The sequence below is a fragment of the Mesocricetus auratus genome, unplaced genomic scaffold, assembly GCF_017639785.1.
Source record: "Mesocricetus auratus isolate SY011 unplaced genomic scaffold, BCM_Maur_2.0 Super-Scaffold_100003, whole genome shotgun sequence".
NCBI classification, from domain to species: Eukaryota; Metazoa; Chordata; class Mammalia; order Rodentia; family Cricetidae; genus Mesocricetus; species Mesocricetus auratus.
Window position 1 is genome coordinate 41,867,907 of NW_024429188.1, and position 13,978 is coordinate 41,881,884.

The 13,978-nt window shown below is 38.0% G+C and overlaps 1 protein-coding gene across 6 annotated transcripts in view; it reads right to left on the reverse strand.

Moving 5' to 3' along the window:
* The window catches only part of Arhgef9 (Cdc42 guanine nucleotide exchange factor 9), a 157,834-nt gene that overhangs the window by 42,596 nt on the left and 101,260 nt on the right, over positions 1-13,978 (reverse strand). The window lies entirely within an intron of this gene.

Below are 13,978 nucleotides of genomic sequence, written 5' to 3' on the forward strand. Positions count from 1 at the left end.
GATAGCATGCAAAATAACTGTGCAAGCCAAGCCAGGCCAAGCTCTAGAGAAAAGAGTTGGAGAAGAAGTTTTACCACTAGCCAAGAAGCTTTTGGCAGTTGTTAGCTGCTGGGAGAGTAAAGGTCAGTTTTGTCCAAGAGTGTAGCACCTAAGGAGCTGACAATACTCCAGTGGAAGGTCACATAATCAGGAATATTGAACAGCGCAAGTTATCATGGATTGGGGAAAACAAGGACATGAAGTTTGGGTGGGAAAGGAATGGGAGAGTTGATCTGGGAAGAGTTGGAGGAGGGAAGGTGAATATGATCACACTTTATGTGAAATTCACAAAGAATTAAATAAAAATATAAAAGAATTTAAATGTTAATTAAAATTTAAAACCATTAAGTAAATTAGTGTTTTAATTTTAAATTATCTCTCAAATACTTTTTAAAATTAACTAAATATGTAATTCCATAAAATACAAAATGCTCACATAAAACTTAAGTATTAGTAGTGAAGTATAGGAGTTTTAGAAATCTCTGACAACAAATTGTTTAATGACTGGGTAATACTGGCTCACCTTAGGACAGTGATTCTTAATGCTAAGTTTGTCAGTGGAGCCCCTGATTGAGTTTGACACTTCAATATACATTTCACAGGATAAAAACTTCACTAGTCTTCGACTAAAGAGCAATCAATACTTTGGGACTGGATTGTTATTTTTTATGTTCCCAATATCACATGAATGTGTGTAAGAACTAAAAATAGCAATCTATTCACATTAGCAAAGACTCTGTTGAGACCATCAGGAAAGGTAAGTGCAGAGATGAACAACATTCAGGATTTCTCATCTGTACATAATATGATTTGTAGGAAACAATATAAATTTATTTTATTAGATAGTCACTGACTTTTACTGGACTATAATTTTGTTCAGTATTTTATTAAATATAGTTAATGCATAAAATGTATGCTTAATTAATGTATGTTGCTTACTTTATATGCTCTCATTATAAAATATGTATTATAAAATACATGTCCACTTTTTTCTAATGAATTACAATTATTATGGACAGGAAAGGAGGAACTTATGTAGAACAATTATTCTAATTTTTCCTGTGACACTTGATGGTTTATGAAGTAGTGTGTTAGTAACAGGACTTCAGTGAATTTCCTACCAGAAATATAACAATTCCCCTTCCTATAATATACCCTAGGAGTGAACCATAAAATAGGAATAAATGAAGGCATTGCAGACCTAGATATACAAACCTAAATGATGGTACTGTAGCAAAGGTTGGTTACAAAATTACTGGTGATCACCAGAGTAAAACAGAAGCAAATGAAATGGGAATAGTTTATCAGACCTAAGCAATTACAAAAGAGTTAAACGTTTAAATCAAAATTATAATAGAGACTAGGATATTATATGTCTTGCAAGAGCAATGAAGGAAGACTTTTGTTACAATACTAGTGGTTCAAAAGGAAGCGCTTGATAAAAATGAAATCTTTATCAGTGACTTATGAAAATAGGAAAGTAGTCAACATACAGATATTAAAATATGTGTTAATGTATGAGTATATACATTGTGCTTGTGTACATAGGGATAAAAGAGATCATAGAAAGATGGCTGAATTATTTCAGAATGTAAAGAAGAGAGAGAAAAATAGGTTGAAATTCCCTTATTAGGCTGTTAAGTTACATGGGCCACTGAAACATGAAGCCTTTATCCTTAAAATAGAATTGCAATAGATATTCATAGAATTAAATTATTTTAAAACTTCATACATGTACACAATGAAGTATGAAAATACCTACCCTACATTCTCCCCTTTTAACTTCTCCTGTATCTCCCCTACTTTCCTCTCTTCAAACTCCCTCTCTCTCCAAACACACTCTCCAAACTCCTAAAGAATGAGTCTCCCTCCCCCAATAGCTACAACTGTTAACAGCTCCTTGTTAATGGTTAATGGGTAGGATCTGGAGAGGACCTTTCTCACCTATGCTTGAATTTTGGACCTTAGAAAATAATTTACTTCTGCCACTTTGCTAGATCAATGCAATTCCTTAACTATATTCTAAATCGCATCCTTTTCCCTACAGATAAGTGTAGCTGTTAACCACTCATCAAAGAAGTCTCTCTTTATAGCAAAGGAAGACTTTCACAGAAATTCGCGACAGGATTCAATGCAAAGATAAAAAGATGGAGGAGAATGCAGCCCCAGTGGACACATCTACATCACAGTTCCTGCATCTGTGGCTGAGTACCAACACAGAAGGTAGTGTAGAAAGTCTGTAAGAGCCAGAATACTGAGAAGTTTTCGGTGAAACAATCTTTCCTAGAAATGGCTGCATAAACAAGTCCAGAAAAAAGGCAATACCAATGGGAACATTAATGTGGAAGGAGTAAATTTTCACAGGGACCCACCCCCAGATGTAGGCAATTAATGACTACATAGAGAAGGAAAATTAGCCTCTCCCAGCGATGAGCCAACTTACTGGTTGCCCAATACAAAGTGGTAAGTCATGAGGCTGTATATATACACAAAAAACCAAAAACTTACTAGAGAGAGGGGGGAGGGAGGGAGAACACCAAAGGAAAAGAAGCTCAAGAGAGAAAATATTTACTAGTCTTTACTAGCGATGAACCTCCTAAGTTGTCCAAGAAAAAAGTGGACAGCCCTCATATCAAACACGCAAGCTACACTAAACTGACTCAGCATGTTGTGTTTGTATAGTTATGGATGTATTTATATATAATAATAATAACAACAACAAAGAGGCCATTGATTAATTGGGAGGGGGCATGAGAGGTATTGGAGGGAAAGGACATATGGGGAGTTAGAGAGAGGAGTTCTTCAGAAGATTCTGGCAGTTCTAGCAGCTCCCACTGGTGAAATAACTGAATGTTAACATGGCAGCAGCCTGACTCCAGCCTTTATCAATGAAAGCTCCAGAGATTTTAGTTTGTTTGCGTCAGTTTTTTTTTTTTTTTTTGCCTTCGAAGTCTCTGGTATATGATACACTCTATCTCTTTTTGCTTTCCTAGAGCTAAGCTATCTCCTAGAGCTAAGCACTTCCTGCTACAGTTGTCCTAAACTAAGGACCTATTCTTGTAGCTTTAATATTCTCCAGGCCCTTGATTTACAAGGTTTCTCTCTTCAAGGTGTCTGTACTGCTCCTAATTGATACATCCCAGCCCAGCAACCCAGTCTTCACATTTTATAAGTTTCCTAAGCTCCCACCTTTACTTCCTGTAGATTTTAGCGACTTATTTCTTGAATGCTATGTGTCAGTGATTCGGAATAACTACCAAATATTAGTCCATGCTGACCCAACATGCCCCGTGCCTCCAGCCTCACTGCTATGTGCAACCAGGCTCTCATAACAAATGTATGCCCCATTGACCCAACCTATTGTCACTCATCCAAGGCCTCGTGACTTTGAAAAAACCCACAGTTTGTCTCCACCACCATGCACATGCCTACAAACGGCCTTCCAATTTTTAGCACTAGTGTTGTCTTCCACCACTAATATCTAGCCAGTAGACACAGTTATATAGATAAGGAGTCCACGAGTTCTGAAAGACTCTGTGTACCATTCACAGCTCTTGCTGTTGCCAGTGCAGTATCCCGAACAAGCAATATAGTCTTTTCATTCAGACATGGAACCACTGCATGATCCCAGACATGATTCATTGTAACATTGCATCTCCTGCCAAAACGCACCCTACCTTGAATCTTGCACTATCCCAAAGGAAAGTTTTTCCTTATCTAAGCCAGTCCACAAGTTCCGGATGGGGGAAATGCTTCTTAAAAGGCACAGTTCTATTTTTCAAGACTATAAAGATCTCAAAAACAATCTTTGTAAAACACACCATCAAAGGAACACAATAAACTATAAATACCCAAATTTGGAAATCCATAGATTGTGTGACAAAGGATCCAAAATGATTCTTTGAAAGAATTCAAGTGAATTAAGGGAACAAGTACAAATAACTAACAAAATCAGAAACCAGTACAAAATCAAAATGAAAGATGAAGACGTTAACAAACAAACAAAAAAGAACCAAATAAAGTATTTGGAGTCAAAGACTACATTTACTGAACTAAGATAAACGAAGTTTAAGAGGAAGAGAACATCAAGCAGAAAATGAATAGATTAATTAAATATATCACCTGAAACTACTCAGAAGAGAAAAAGGGAAAAAAGGAATAAAAAATATTTACAGGATCCATAGGATACAACAAAGAAATCTAATATTTGCAATACTCAAGTTCCAGAAGAAGAAACACAGAAAGGGAGACAGAAAGCACATTTAAAGAAATGGTGGATGAAAACTTCTGTATCTGGGGATAAAATACAAATATTTAGTTCAGAAAGCTTAGTGATCTCTAGTATAATAAAACTATTCACCAACAGATTACACAAAACTCAAAGAATTCTAAAAGCAGAAAAACAAAAGAAGCACATTACACAGAAGGGAGCTTTGATAAAGATCAAAAGATTTCTCTGATTCCGTATCTTAAGCTTGGATCAGGCATGGAAATAGCACCTGGCATGAGGCAGATGAACACAGAACTGAGGCGAAAACATCTTTGAGGATTAGATGGAAGCATCAAACAGATTTTTCTGCACACATTATGGCACATAAGACTGGATTTGTCCCACACCGACATTCAGTGTGATACCAGGGGAGTTGAAATTGGCAATGTTGTACATTACGTGGAGAGCAAAAAGTGACTATGCACAAATTTTGCTGTTTGTTCCCTTTGCCTTGGCTTGGTTGGAGGTAATGTTTCTTGGAGACTAGAAAATGTTGTTGCTGGGAAAAAATTCAGCAAATATGTTCATTTCCTGCTATACTTGATATTTCTGGGGGAAATGTGAATCTCTGAAACAATTCACTTGGAAAATATAGTAAATTAACATTCAGGTCTTAATATAAAGCCTAAGTGGGTCTTGAATTCATTATCCTTCTGCAAGGTAGAAATATGGTCAGACCCAGAGTCTTCAGGAGAACATAGATACAGAATCCAAACCCTGAGCTATTGACATAAGATTCATAATTAATATAGCCTCCTGTGTGTTTATTTGGGACTGATGCGACTCTGGAATCAGGCTGGTGGGAAAGCTTCTCACAAGAAAAAGCTTCTCTTAACACTGAGCCAGACATCAGGAAGGACTGCTCAGAGGAGATCCACTACTGTCCAATGGAATACTAAAAGACCACCCAGAAAGGTGACTAGTATTGTGACCTAATCCATGAAGGAATGTCTACTAACAAGATCAACATCTGTGATCTGAGCTTGCAAAGGCAGGGCTGGCATCTGGAAGCCTAGAACGGAGACTGGAGAAAGGGACCAGGGAAGACTATTCAGACTGTACACTCCAGTCCACCCTTGTCTCCTTCACGTTTATTCTTCCTTATTAAGTACCGAATGTCAATTGAGCTGGCCAGCTCTCTTCTCCTTTCCCCATTTCTCCCTCTTGCTGTCTCTCCAGCATCTTTCCCCATCCCCCCATTTTATCCCTTCCTCCTTCCTGTACTCCATTTTTGTTCTCTTCTCCTCTTATTTCTCTTTCTCTTACTATTCACTCCATTTTTTTCCTTCAATGGACTTTCACAAAATCCAGAGGGTCTGTGAGTCTGTGAGATTTCTATCTCGGGTTCCTGAGATCTGGGACTCTTTTCAGTTATCTGACTGCATTCCTTTACTCTTATCTTTTCATTCTACCTTTAGCCCAAACTGCCTCATCTCCTTTGTCACAATTGCTCAGGCCACCTGCTTTTGACATCCCCCTGCTTCATATTTGATCTATCAACCCACTGATATACACTAGTCTCACTCCCATTTTTCCTATCCACTCATGAACACAGTAATCAATATCTTGGGTCATGCAACACTGTCAGAGTTCCTTTACTTCCTAAAATGGGTGGTATTTAAAGGGTGCTATTTGACTATTACTGTATGTTCATAGTAGAATAAGAAGAGGACATTACAATTTTAAACATATATACACTGTCTTAGTTACAGTTTCTATTGGTGCGATAAACAGTATGACCAAAAGCAACTGGGGGAGAAAAGGGTTTATTTCATCTTACAACACTCCTTCAAGACTGAGAGTCAGGGAGGGAATTCAAAGCAGGAACCCAGAGGCAAGAACTGAGGAAGAAACCTGGAGAAAAGCTGATTACAAAAGTGGCTGGACCAGTTTTCATTCCCATCAACAGTGAGTGAGGGTTCTCTTTTCCCTACATCTGCAGCATTTGTTCTCAGTTTTGTTTATCTTTGTCATTCTGACTGGGGTATGATAAAAATCTCAGAGTTGTTTTGACTTGCATTTCCCTAACTGCTAGGGAAAATGAACATCCTTTGAGATATCTTCTTTTGAGAATTCTCAGTTCAGGCCCCAGGCTCATTTATGGAATGAGTCATATTTTGTTTTGTTTTAATTTTTATTTCGAGTTCTTTATATATTGAGAATATTAATTCTCTGCTACATAACTTGACAACCTAGCATACATACACATGTGAATATAAATATACATAAATAGTTTAAACTAAATTTTAAAGGAAGCTTCTATTGGCAACAGATGGAGACCATGACAGAAAACAACAAGCAATCAAAATGTAGAGTTCTGGAGTTCATTCTCAACACATACATCAATACAATCCCTGTACTTAAGGCTCAGGGATCATTGCAGAACCGGGGGCAAAAAGACTTTAAAAGACAGCAGATATGGAGTTTCCTGGGAGATTTTGTCTCCTAGGAATATCAGAAGCTACACCCATAAAGTCTCACCAACATGACAGCCTAAACATGAGTTGAACAAAGACAATAAACAAGCTAATGTAGAAAGGTCATGATATCTCTGTCTTACACAAAGAACTGCAGGAAATTAAGGAATTCTGAGAGCTGGAGAAATTGTCTTCCCCAGGGAAGAGGACACCAATTGGTTAGCTAACATCAAATGCTCAGCCTTGAATACATACATATAAGTAACATTATATAGACTAACAAGCTGTATTTATGTACTTTGAAATATATATGTATATGCATATACATATATGTATGTAACAACAATTAATGAAAAAGGAAACCATAGATTTGAAAGGGAAAAAAGAGAGTTACATGGGAAGGTTTGGAGGGCGGAAAGAAAAGGGGGATAATGAGGTAATTATACTATAAATGAGGTAATTATATTATAATATAGAAACAAATAAGTAAACATAAATGCTACCAGATTTTTTAACAACCTGACTCAAATAATGCAATAACTGTTATTTCTGAGGGGTACATGCAGGTAAAATCAATCATGAGAGAAGCCATTATCTATACTAACATGCTCTCTTCTGTTTGGGGGGTTATCTTTCTAAGCACCTGGAGTTCCAACAAGCTCTGTTCAACTATTCAGGGCGGGTTGGAGCCTTGAGATTTTGACAGAATAATTGGGAATTAATTAGGATCCACCTCCTGTGTGCTTGTACCCACAATAATAACAGCATGGACGTGTCCCAATTATGTCAGCATACCCTAGAAAAGCAAAACACTTTTGATCAGATTGGTTTCTCCTGCTAATATTGCAAAAACAACCATTGACACAATTTGAGACTTCAATCTCTTTAACCTGTGAAAATATTCCTTTTCTTTTTACTGGGAAAAAGCTGTTAAGTTCCTCCCTTTCCCATCATCCTTAAAGTCTGGTTTCAAGAATGGCAGCACACTGTCTCTGGACTAAGCATGTAGATCAATTCTGAGCATATAAGAAACAGGTGATATGGGGTGCCAGAGAGGTCCTGAGTGAATGTATGCATTATTTGACATGCCTTATACCCATGGCAGTGGCAAAGCCCTCCCCGGGTGATGACAGGGCTTTCCTCTAGTCCAAGTATGAATGCTGACAGTGTGTGCAGAAGATGTCCACTGTAGCTTTCTCTCCTTGGATATTTGCAGCCTGAATATTGCTCCCTATAAGGACTGCTCCTATTGAGATTAGTTAAACTTGTCTCTTTGTTCAATTGCATATACCTAAGCCCCGCCTCCTTGTTAAGCTCTATATAACCCCACCTCCATGTCCAACCATATATAACAAACAAGCTGAGCTTCAGGAGCTTCAGGGTACTGTGGCTTCTCCATCAGAGAGTCCAGACAAACTAATTTCAGCTTTTCTATGTCTCTGTGTCTGTCTTTCCTTCATTCCCTTGCCATCCCAGTTAGGTCAATATCTGGATCTGTGTAGAGTGCCACAATCTATATATGTGATATAAAAGTAGAAGGGAAGCTGTCTAGGGAAACAAAAGAGACTAACGGGGGAGATGGTTGAGAAAGAAGAAGATAGAGAATATGGGGAGATATGGTCAACATATGTCATGTACGTTTATAAAAAATATTCTTAAGTAATATATTACCATGTAAATGGTTATACAAAATGAACGTTTTCAAGTTTTAGAACAAAATAAATAGAAGCTGATGAGATGATAAATTTTGGAAGTAAATTATTGTCATCTTATTGTCACAGCTAGAATTCATTTGCCTCAAGATGAAGGGTCCTTTGAGTCTTACACTCATAACTTTTTAAAATGAGACTCTTACTGTTGGATTTCAGAGTTGGTGCTGTAATTAGCTAAAACCTAGAAATTACTAGTCCAATAAATGGATTTTATATATAAGCAATGGTTTTTGGATGTCAAGGAAAAGATACTATGATATTAATGCACACTCTAAATTTTATGTTGCAATTTAATTGACATTGTACCAGTATTCCATCCTATAGCCTTCATCCAGTGGCTGATGGAAGCAGAGGCAGACACCCACAGCTAAACACTGAGCTGAACTCCTGGAACCCAGTGACTGAGAGGGAGGAGTGATGAGCAAAGGGATCAAGACTGGGCTGATCAAAACCACAGAAACAGCTGACATGAACAAGGGGGAGCTCTTGGACCCCAGACTGATGGCTGAGAGACCAGCATGGGACTGATCCAGACCCCCTAAATTTGGGTATCAGTGAGGAGGCCTTGACAATCTATGGGGCCTTGGATAGTAGATCAATATTTATCCCTGGCATACAAATGGTCTTTCAGAGCCCATTCCACAATGAGGGATGCTCTCGCAGCCTGGACAAATGGGGGGAGGACCTAGGCCCTGCCCAGAATGAAATGACAGACTCTGGAGATCCCCCATGGAGGGCCTGCCTGGGGAGTGGAATAGAGATTGGGTGAGAGGACGCAGGGGTTGGTAAGGGCGGGGGAGGAGGGGGGGGAGAGGGAGCTGGGATTGACATGTGAACCAAGCTTGTTCCTAATTTAAATGAAAAAAAAAATTTAAAAAGGGTGTCATGAAGATATATAGTCTTTGGGTCTGGTTAGTTATAGTGTGTGAGTTTTTAATCGCTACTTTTTAAATAATAAATTTTAAAATAAATCTTCAAAATAAAGAAGTGAAATATTTAAGAGTCACCGTCTCCCATCATTACCCCTCAAAAATCCATTTTAGCAAAGTCGGTTGGTTATAGTGTCTGTGAACTCTAAATCCAAAGGTTAGTTTGACTTAATCTTTACTGTTTTGCATATGCACCTATGTCCCTCATCATACTAAAATGTAACAGGAAGGCTCCTGCCCTACTTTGTGCTAGGATTATGCTTTGGGACATCCTAGCTTTCCTATCTCCAAGAAACAGATTTCTTTTCTTTATAAGTTATCATGCTATAGCAGCTTAAAATGGACTAAGATACTAAATAGCATGTTATTGAATACACAATTGGTAAAATAAACCAAAAAGTAACTTACAAAAAATGCCTTATGAAAAATAAAAAGAAAAATACAGTATCAAATAAAAAGAGTTCACAAAAAACTTAGGATGTCATTGTCACAAAAATAGCATAATTATAAAATCTTTATTGAAACATGACAGAATGTGAACCAAAACAGTACTAAGAAGGAAAAGCATGCAACTGACAGCTGAAGGAAACTCAGTTTCCTCTAACGGAATGGTACTAGGAATATCCACCACACTCCGGGAAGTTCCATGATCATGAGTGACTGGCCAATACAAAATAAGCTCCATGTTATTTTTTTGATTGAGAGAAAGAATATAAACCTGGGTGGTAGAATATTGGAGCTAGAGGAGGGAAACAAACATATATTGTTTGGCATTTAAAAAATAAAATAACAAACACTAGTAAATAAGTGAAGAAAGTAGTTGTAAAAAAAGAAAGGAGAGACCAGCCTGGACTCTTGGGGGAGTGCCTGGACCCTGCCCAGAGTGAAACGGCGGACTCTGGTGTCCCCTATGTGGAAGGATTTGGCAGTGGGGTGGGGGGAGAGGGGGTGCGGGAGGGGGGGAGAGGGGGGAGCTGGGGTTGACATGTGAAACAAGCTATTTAAAATTTTTTTAAAAATGGGAGAAAAAAAATTCACTATGTAGCCCAGGCCGGCCTTCAATTAAAGATCCCTGCATCTCAGAAACAAAACAAAAAAAAAAAAAAAAGAAAGGAGTTGTTATTCACTGTTGGTATATAACTACCAGTAGCATCACTGGCTCACTTGATTGTATTTTTGGCTGGTATATACCTAAAGGCCTCTAACTCAACATGCCATATACCAGAGCTACCTGCATATTGATGTTTGTTTCTGTATTATTCACAATATCGAGGAAACTGAATTCATACAGACATTAATAAATGAATGCTAAAAAACGTGGTATAAATACAGAATAGAAATTTAGGGAGGTGTAATAAAAAATGAAATCAGAACATTTTAGGAAAGTAGATTAAACTGGAAATAATTATGCTTAGTGAAATAAGCCACAAACATATTTTCCTCTAATATAAGGAATCTTGGTTTTATAAGGGAAATGTGTACATATAATATATGTATATATATATATATATATATATGTGTGTGTATGTGTGTATACATGTGTGCAGACATGTCTATGTATAGACATATGTACTTACATATGCAAACACACACATATATACACACACATACATTATATGTAGGGAGGACATGGAACTGGAAAGAGGATAAAAAGATGAGTTGGAGATATCTTAAGGGAAAATGGAAAAGGGAGGGCAATAGATTGCATGTGGCAAGAAAGGGTAGAGAAAGTGAAGGAAGGAAAAAAACCAGACAGAGGGATAAGGCAGTCACAGGTGATGATAATAAGAGAAAGTAGTAAATGAGAACAGCACATATGCATGAAAATACCGTAATGAAACTCACCTAAAAATTAATTTAAAAAATTCTTTAAAATCATCATGAGAAACCACTTTCTACTTAATGGAATGGCTGATAAATTTAAATTTGTAATATCAAGTGTTAATAATCATATAGTGAAAATGTAAAATAATGTAACATTAGAAACATTTTAGATTTATAAATTTAAGGAAATATTTGCAATGTACATGCAACCTGTCTATTCTAATCTTTGTTATTTTTTAAGACAAAATAAAAACATTATGTTCTTACCAAACCTTATGTTGGCATATTCACAGGAGCTTTATTTATAAGTGTTTATAACTGGGAGCAACCCAGATATCCACTAACTGCTGAACATGTGAAAAGGATCAACTACTGGTACAATTATCATATCATGCATGGCATTATGTTAAGCGAAAGAAGGCAAATACAAAAGATACTGTTGTTTTAGCTACAGCAATAAGACAACAAAAGGAGATAAAGGGGATACACATAGGAAAAGAAGAAGTCAAATTTCACTATTGGCAGATGATATGATAGTTTACATAAGTGACCCAAAAAACTCCGCAGGGTTACTCCTAGAGCTGATAAACACCTTCAGCAATGTGACAGGATACAAGGTAAACTCAAAAAAATCAGTGGCCCTATTATATACAGATGATGAAGTGACTGAGGAAGAAATCAGAGAAACATCACCCTTTACAATAGCCAAAAACAGCATCAAATATCTGGAGATAATGTTAACCAAGGAAATTAAAGACCTGTATATCAAGAACTTTGTGTCTTTAAAGAAAGAAATCAAAGAAGATACCAGAAAATGGAAAGATCTCCCATGCTCTTGGATTGGTAGGATCAACATAATAAAAATGGCAATCTTGCCAAAAGCAGTCTACAGATTCAATGCAATCCCTATCAAAATTCCATCACAATTCTTCAAGGACCTGGAAAGAACATTAATCAACTTTATATGGAAAAACAAAAGGCCCAGGATAGCTAAAACATCCCCCCTATACAATAAAGGAACTTCAGGAGGCATCCCCATATCTGACTTCAGGCTCTATTATAGAGCTATAGTCCTGAAAACAGCTTGGTATTGGCACAAAAATAGGCAGGTAGACCAATGGAAGCTAATCGAAAGCTCTAATTTTAACCCACACACCTATGAACACTTGATTTTTGACAAAGAAGCTAAAACTGTACAATGTAAAAAAGAAAGCATCTTCAACAAATGGTGCTGGCATAACTGGGTACTGGTATGCAGAAGACTGCAGATAGATCCATGTTTATCGCCTTGTACAAAACTTAAGTCCAAATGGATCAAAGATCTCAACATAAATCCAGCCACACTGAAACTTTTAGAAGAGAAAGTGGGAGATACTCTTCAACGAGTTGGTACAGGAGACTACTTCCTAAACATAACACCAGTGGCACAGGCACTGAGATCGACAATTAACAAATGGGACCTTCTGAAACTAAGAAGCTTCTGTAAGGCAAAGGACACAGTCAGCAAGACAAAAAGGCAGGCCACAGAATGGGAAAAGATATTCACTAACCCTACATCTGACAGAGGGCTAATCTCCAAAATCTACAAAGAACTCAAGAAACAAGTCTCCAAAACACCAAAGGATCCAATTAAAAGGTGGGGTACAGAGCTAAATAGAAAATTCTCAGTAGAGGAGGCTAAAATGGCCAAGAGACACTTAAGAAAGTGCTCAACATCCTTAGCCATCAGGGAAATGCAAATCAAAACAACTCTGAGATACCATCTTACTCCTGTCAGAATGGCTAAAATTAAAAACACCGAAGACAACTTATGCTGGAGAGGTTGTGGAGAGAGGAACACTCCTCCACTGCTTGTGGGAGTGCCGACTCATACAGCCTCTTTGGAAATCAGTATGGAGATTCCTCAGGAAAATGGGAATTAATATACCACTAGACCCAGCAATTCCACTCTTAGGCATATATCCAAATGAGGCAAGTTCATACAACAAGGGCATCTGCTCCACTATGTTCATAGCAGCATTATTTGTAATAGCCAGAACCTGGAAGCAACCTAGATGCCCCTCAACTGAAGAGTGGATAGAGAAAATGTGGTACATTTACACAATGGAGTATTACTCAGCAGAAAAAAACAATGGAATCTTGAAATTCGCAGGTAAATGGATAGCACTGGAAGAAACCATCCTGAGTGAGGTAACCCAGTCGCAAAAAGACAAACATGGTATGTACTCACTCATATATGGATTTTAGACATGGATCAGGATAGTGCCAGTTTGCACTTCCACTGATAGTCTGGGAAGCAGGAAAGAACCTAAAAGATATGCATATATGCATAGTACCCAAGAGAAGAGGATTGAGACAAGATCCCCTGAATGGATGGGGAACACGGCGAGGGGTGGGGGGGAGTGGGACCTGGGAAGAAGAGAGGGGTGAAGAGGAAGAGAGTTGGTCATGGGGGAAAAGGAAGTTGAGGGGGTGGGGGTAGAATAGGGGGAAGAGGGAATCATAGGATCGAATACAGATCAGGCACCAGAGCGACCTCGAGTGATCTAAAGGGATAACACCAATTGGCAAGCTAAGCAATAGTGGAGAGACCACCTCGAATGCCCATTCCTGATAATGAACTTGATGTCTATAACCATCCGGGAGCCTTCATCCTGTGACTGATGGAAGCAGAGGCAAACACACAATTAATCACTGAACTGAACCCAAGTAACCCAGTGACGGAGAGAGAGGAGTGATGAGCAAATTGGCAAAGGGTGGGCTGGCAAGGCCAGCAGAGACAGCTGA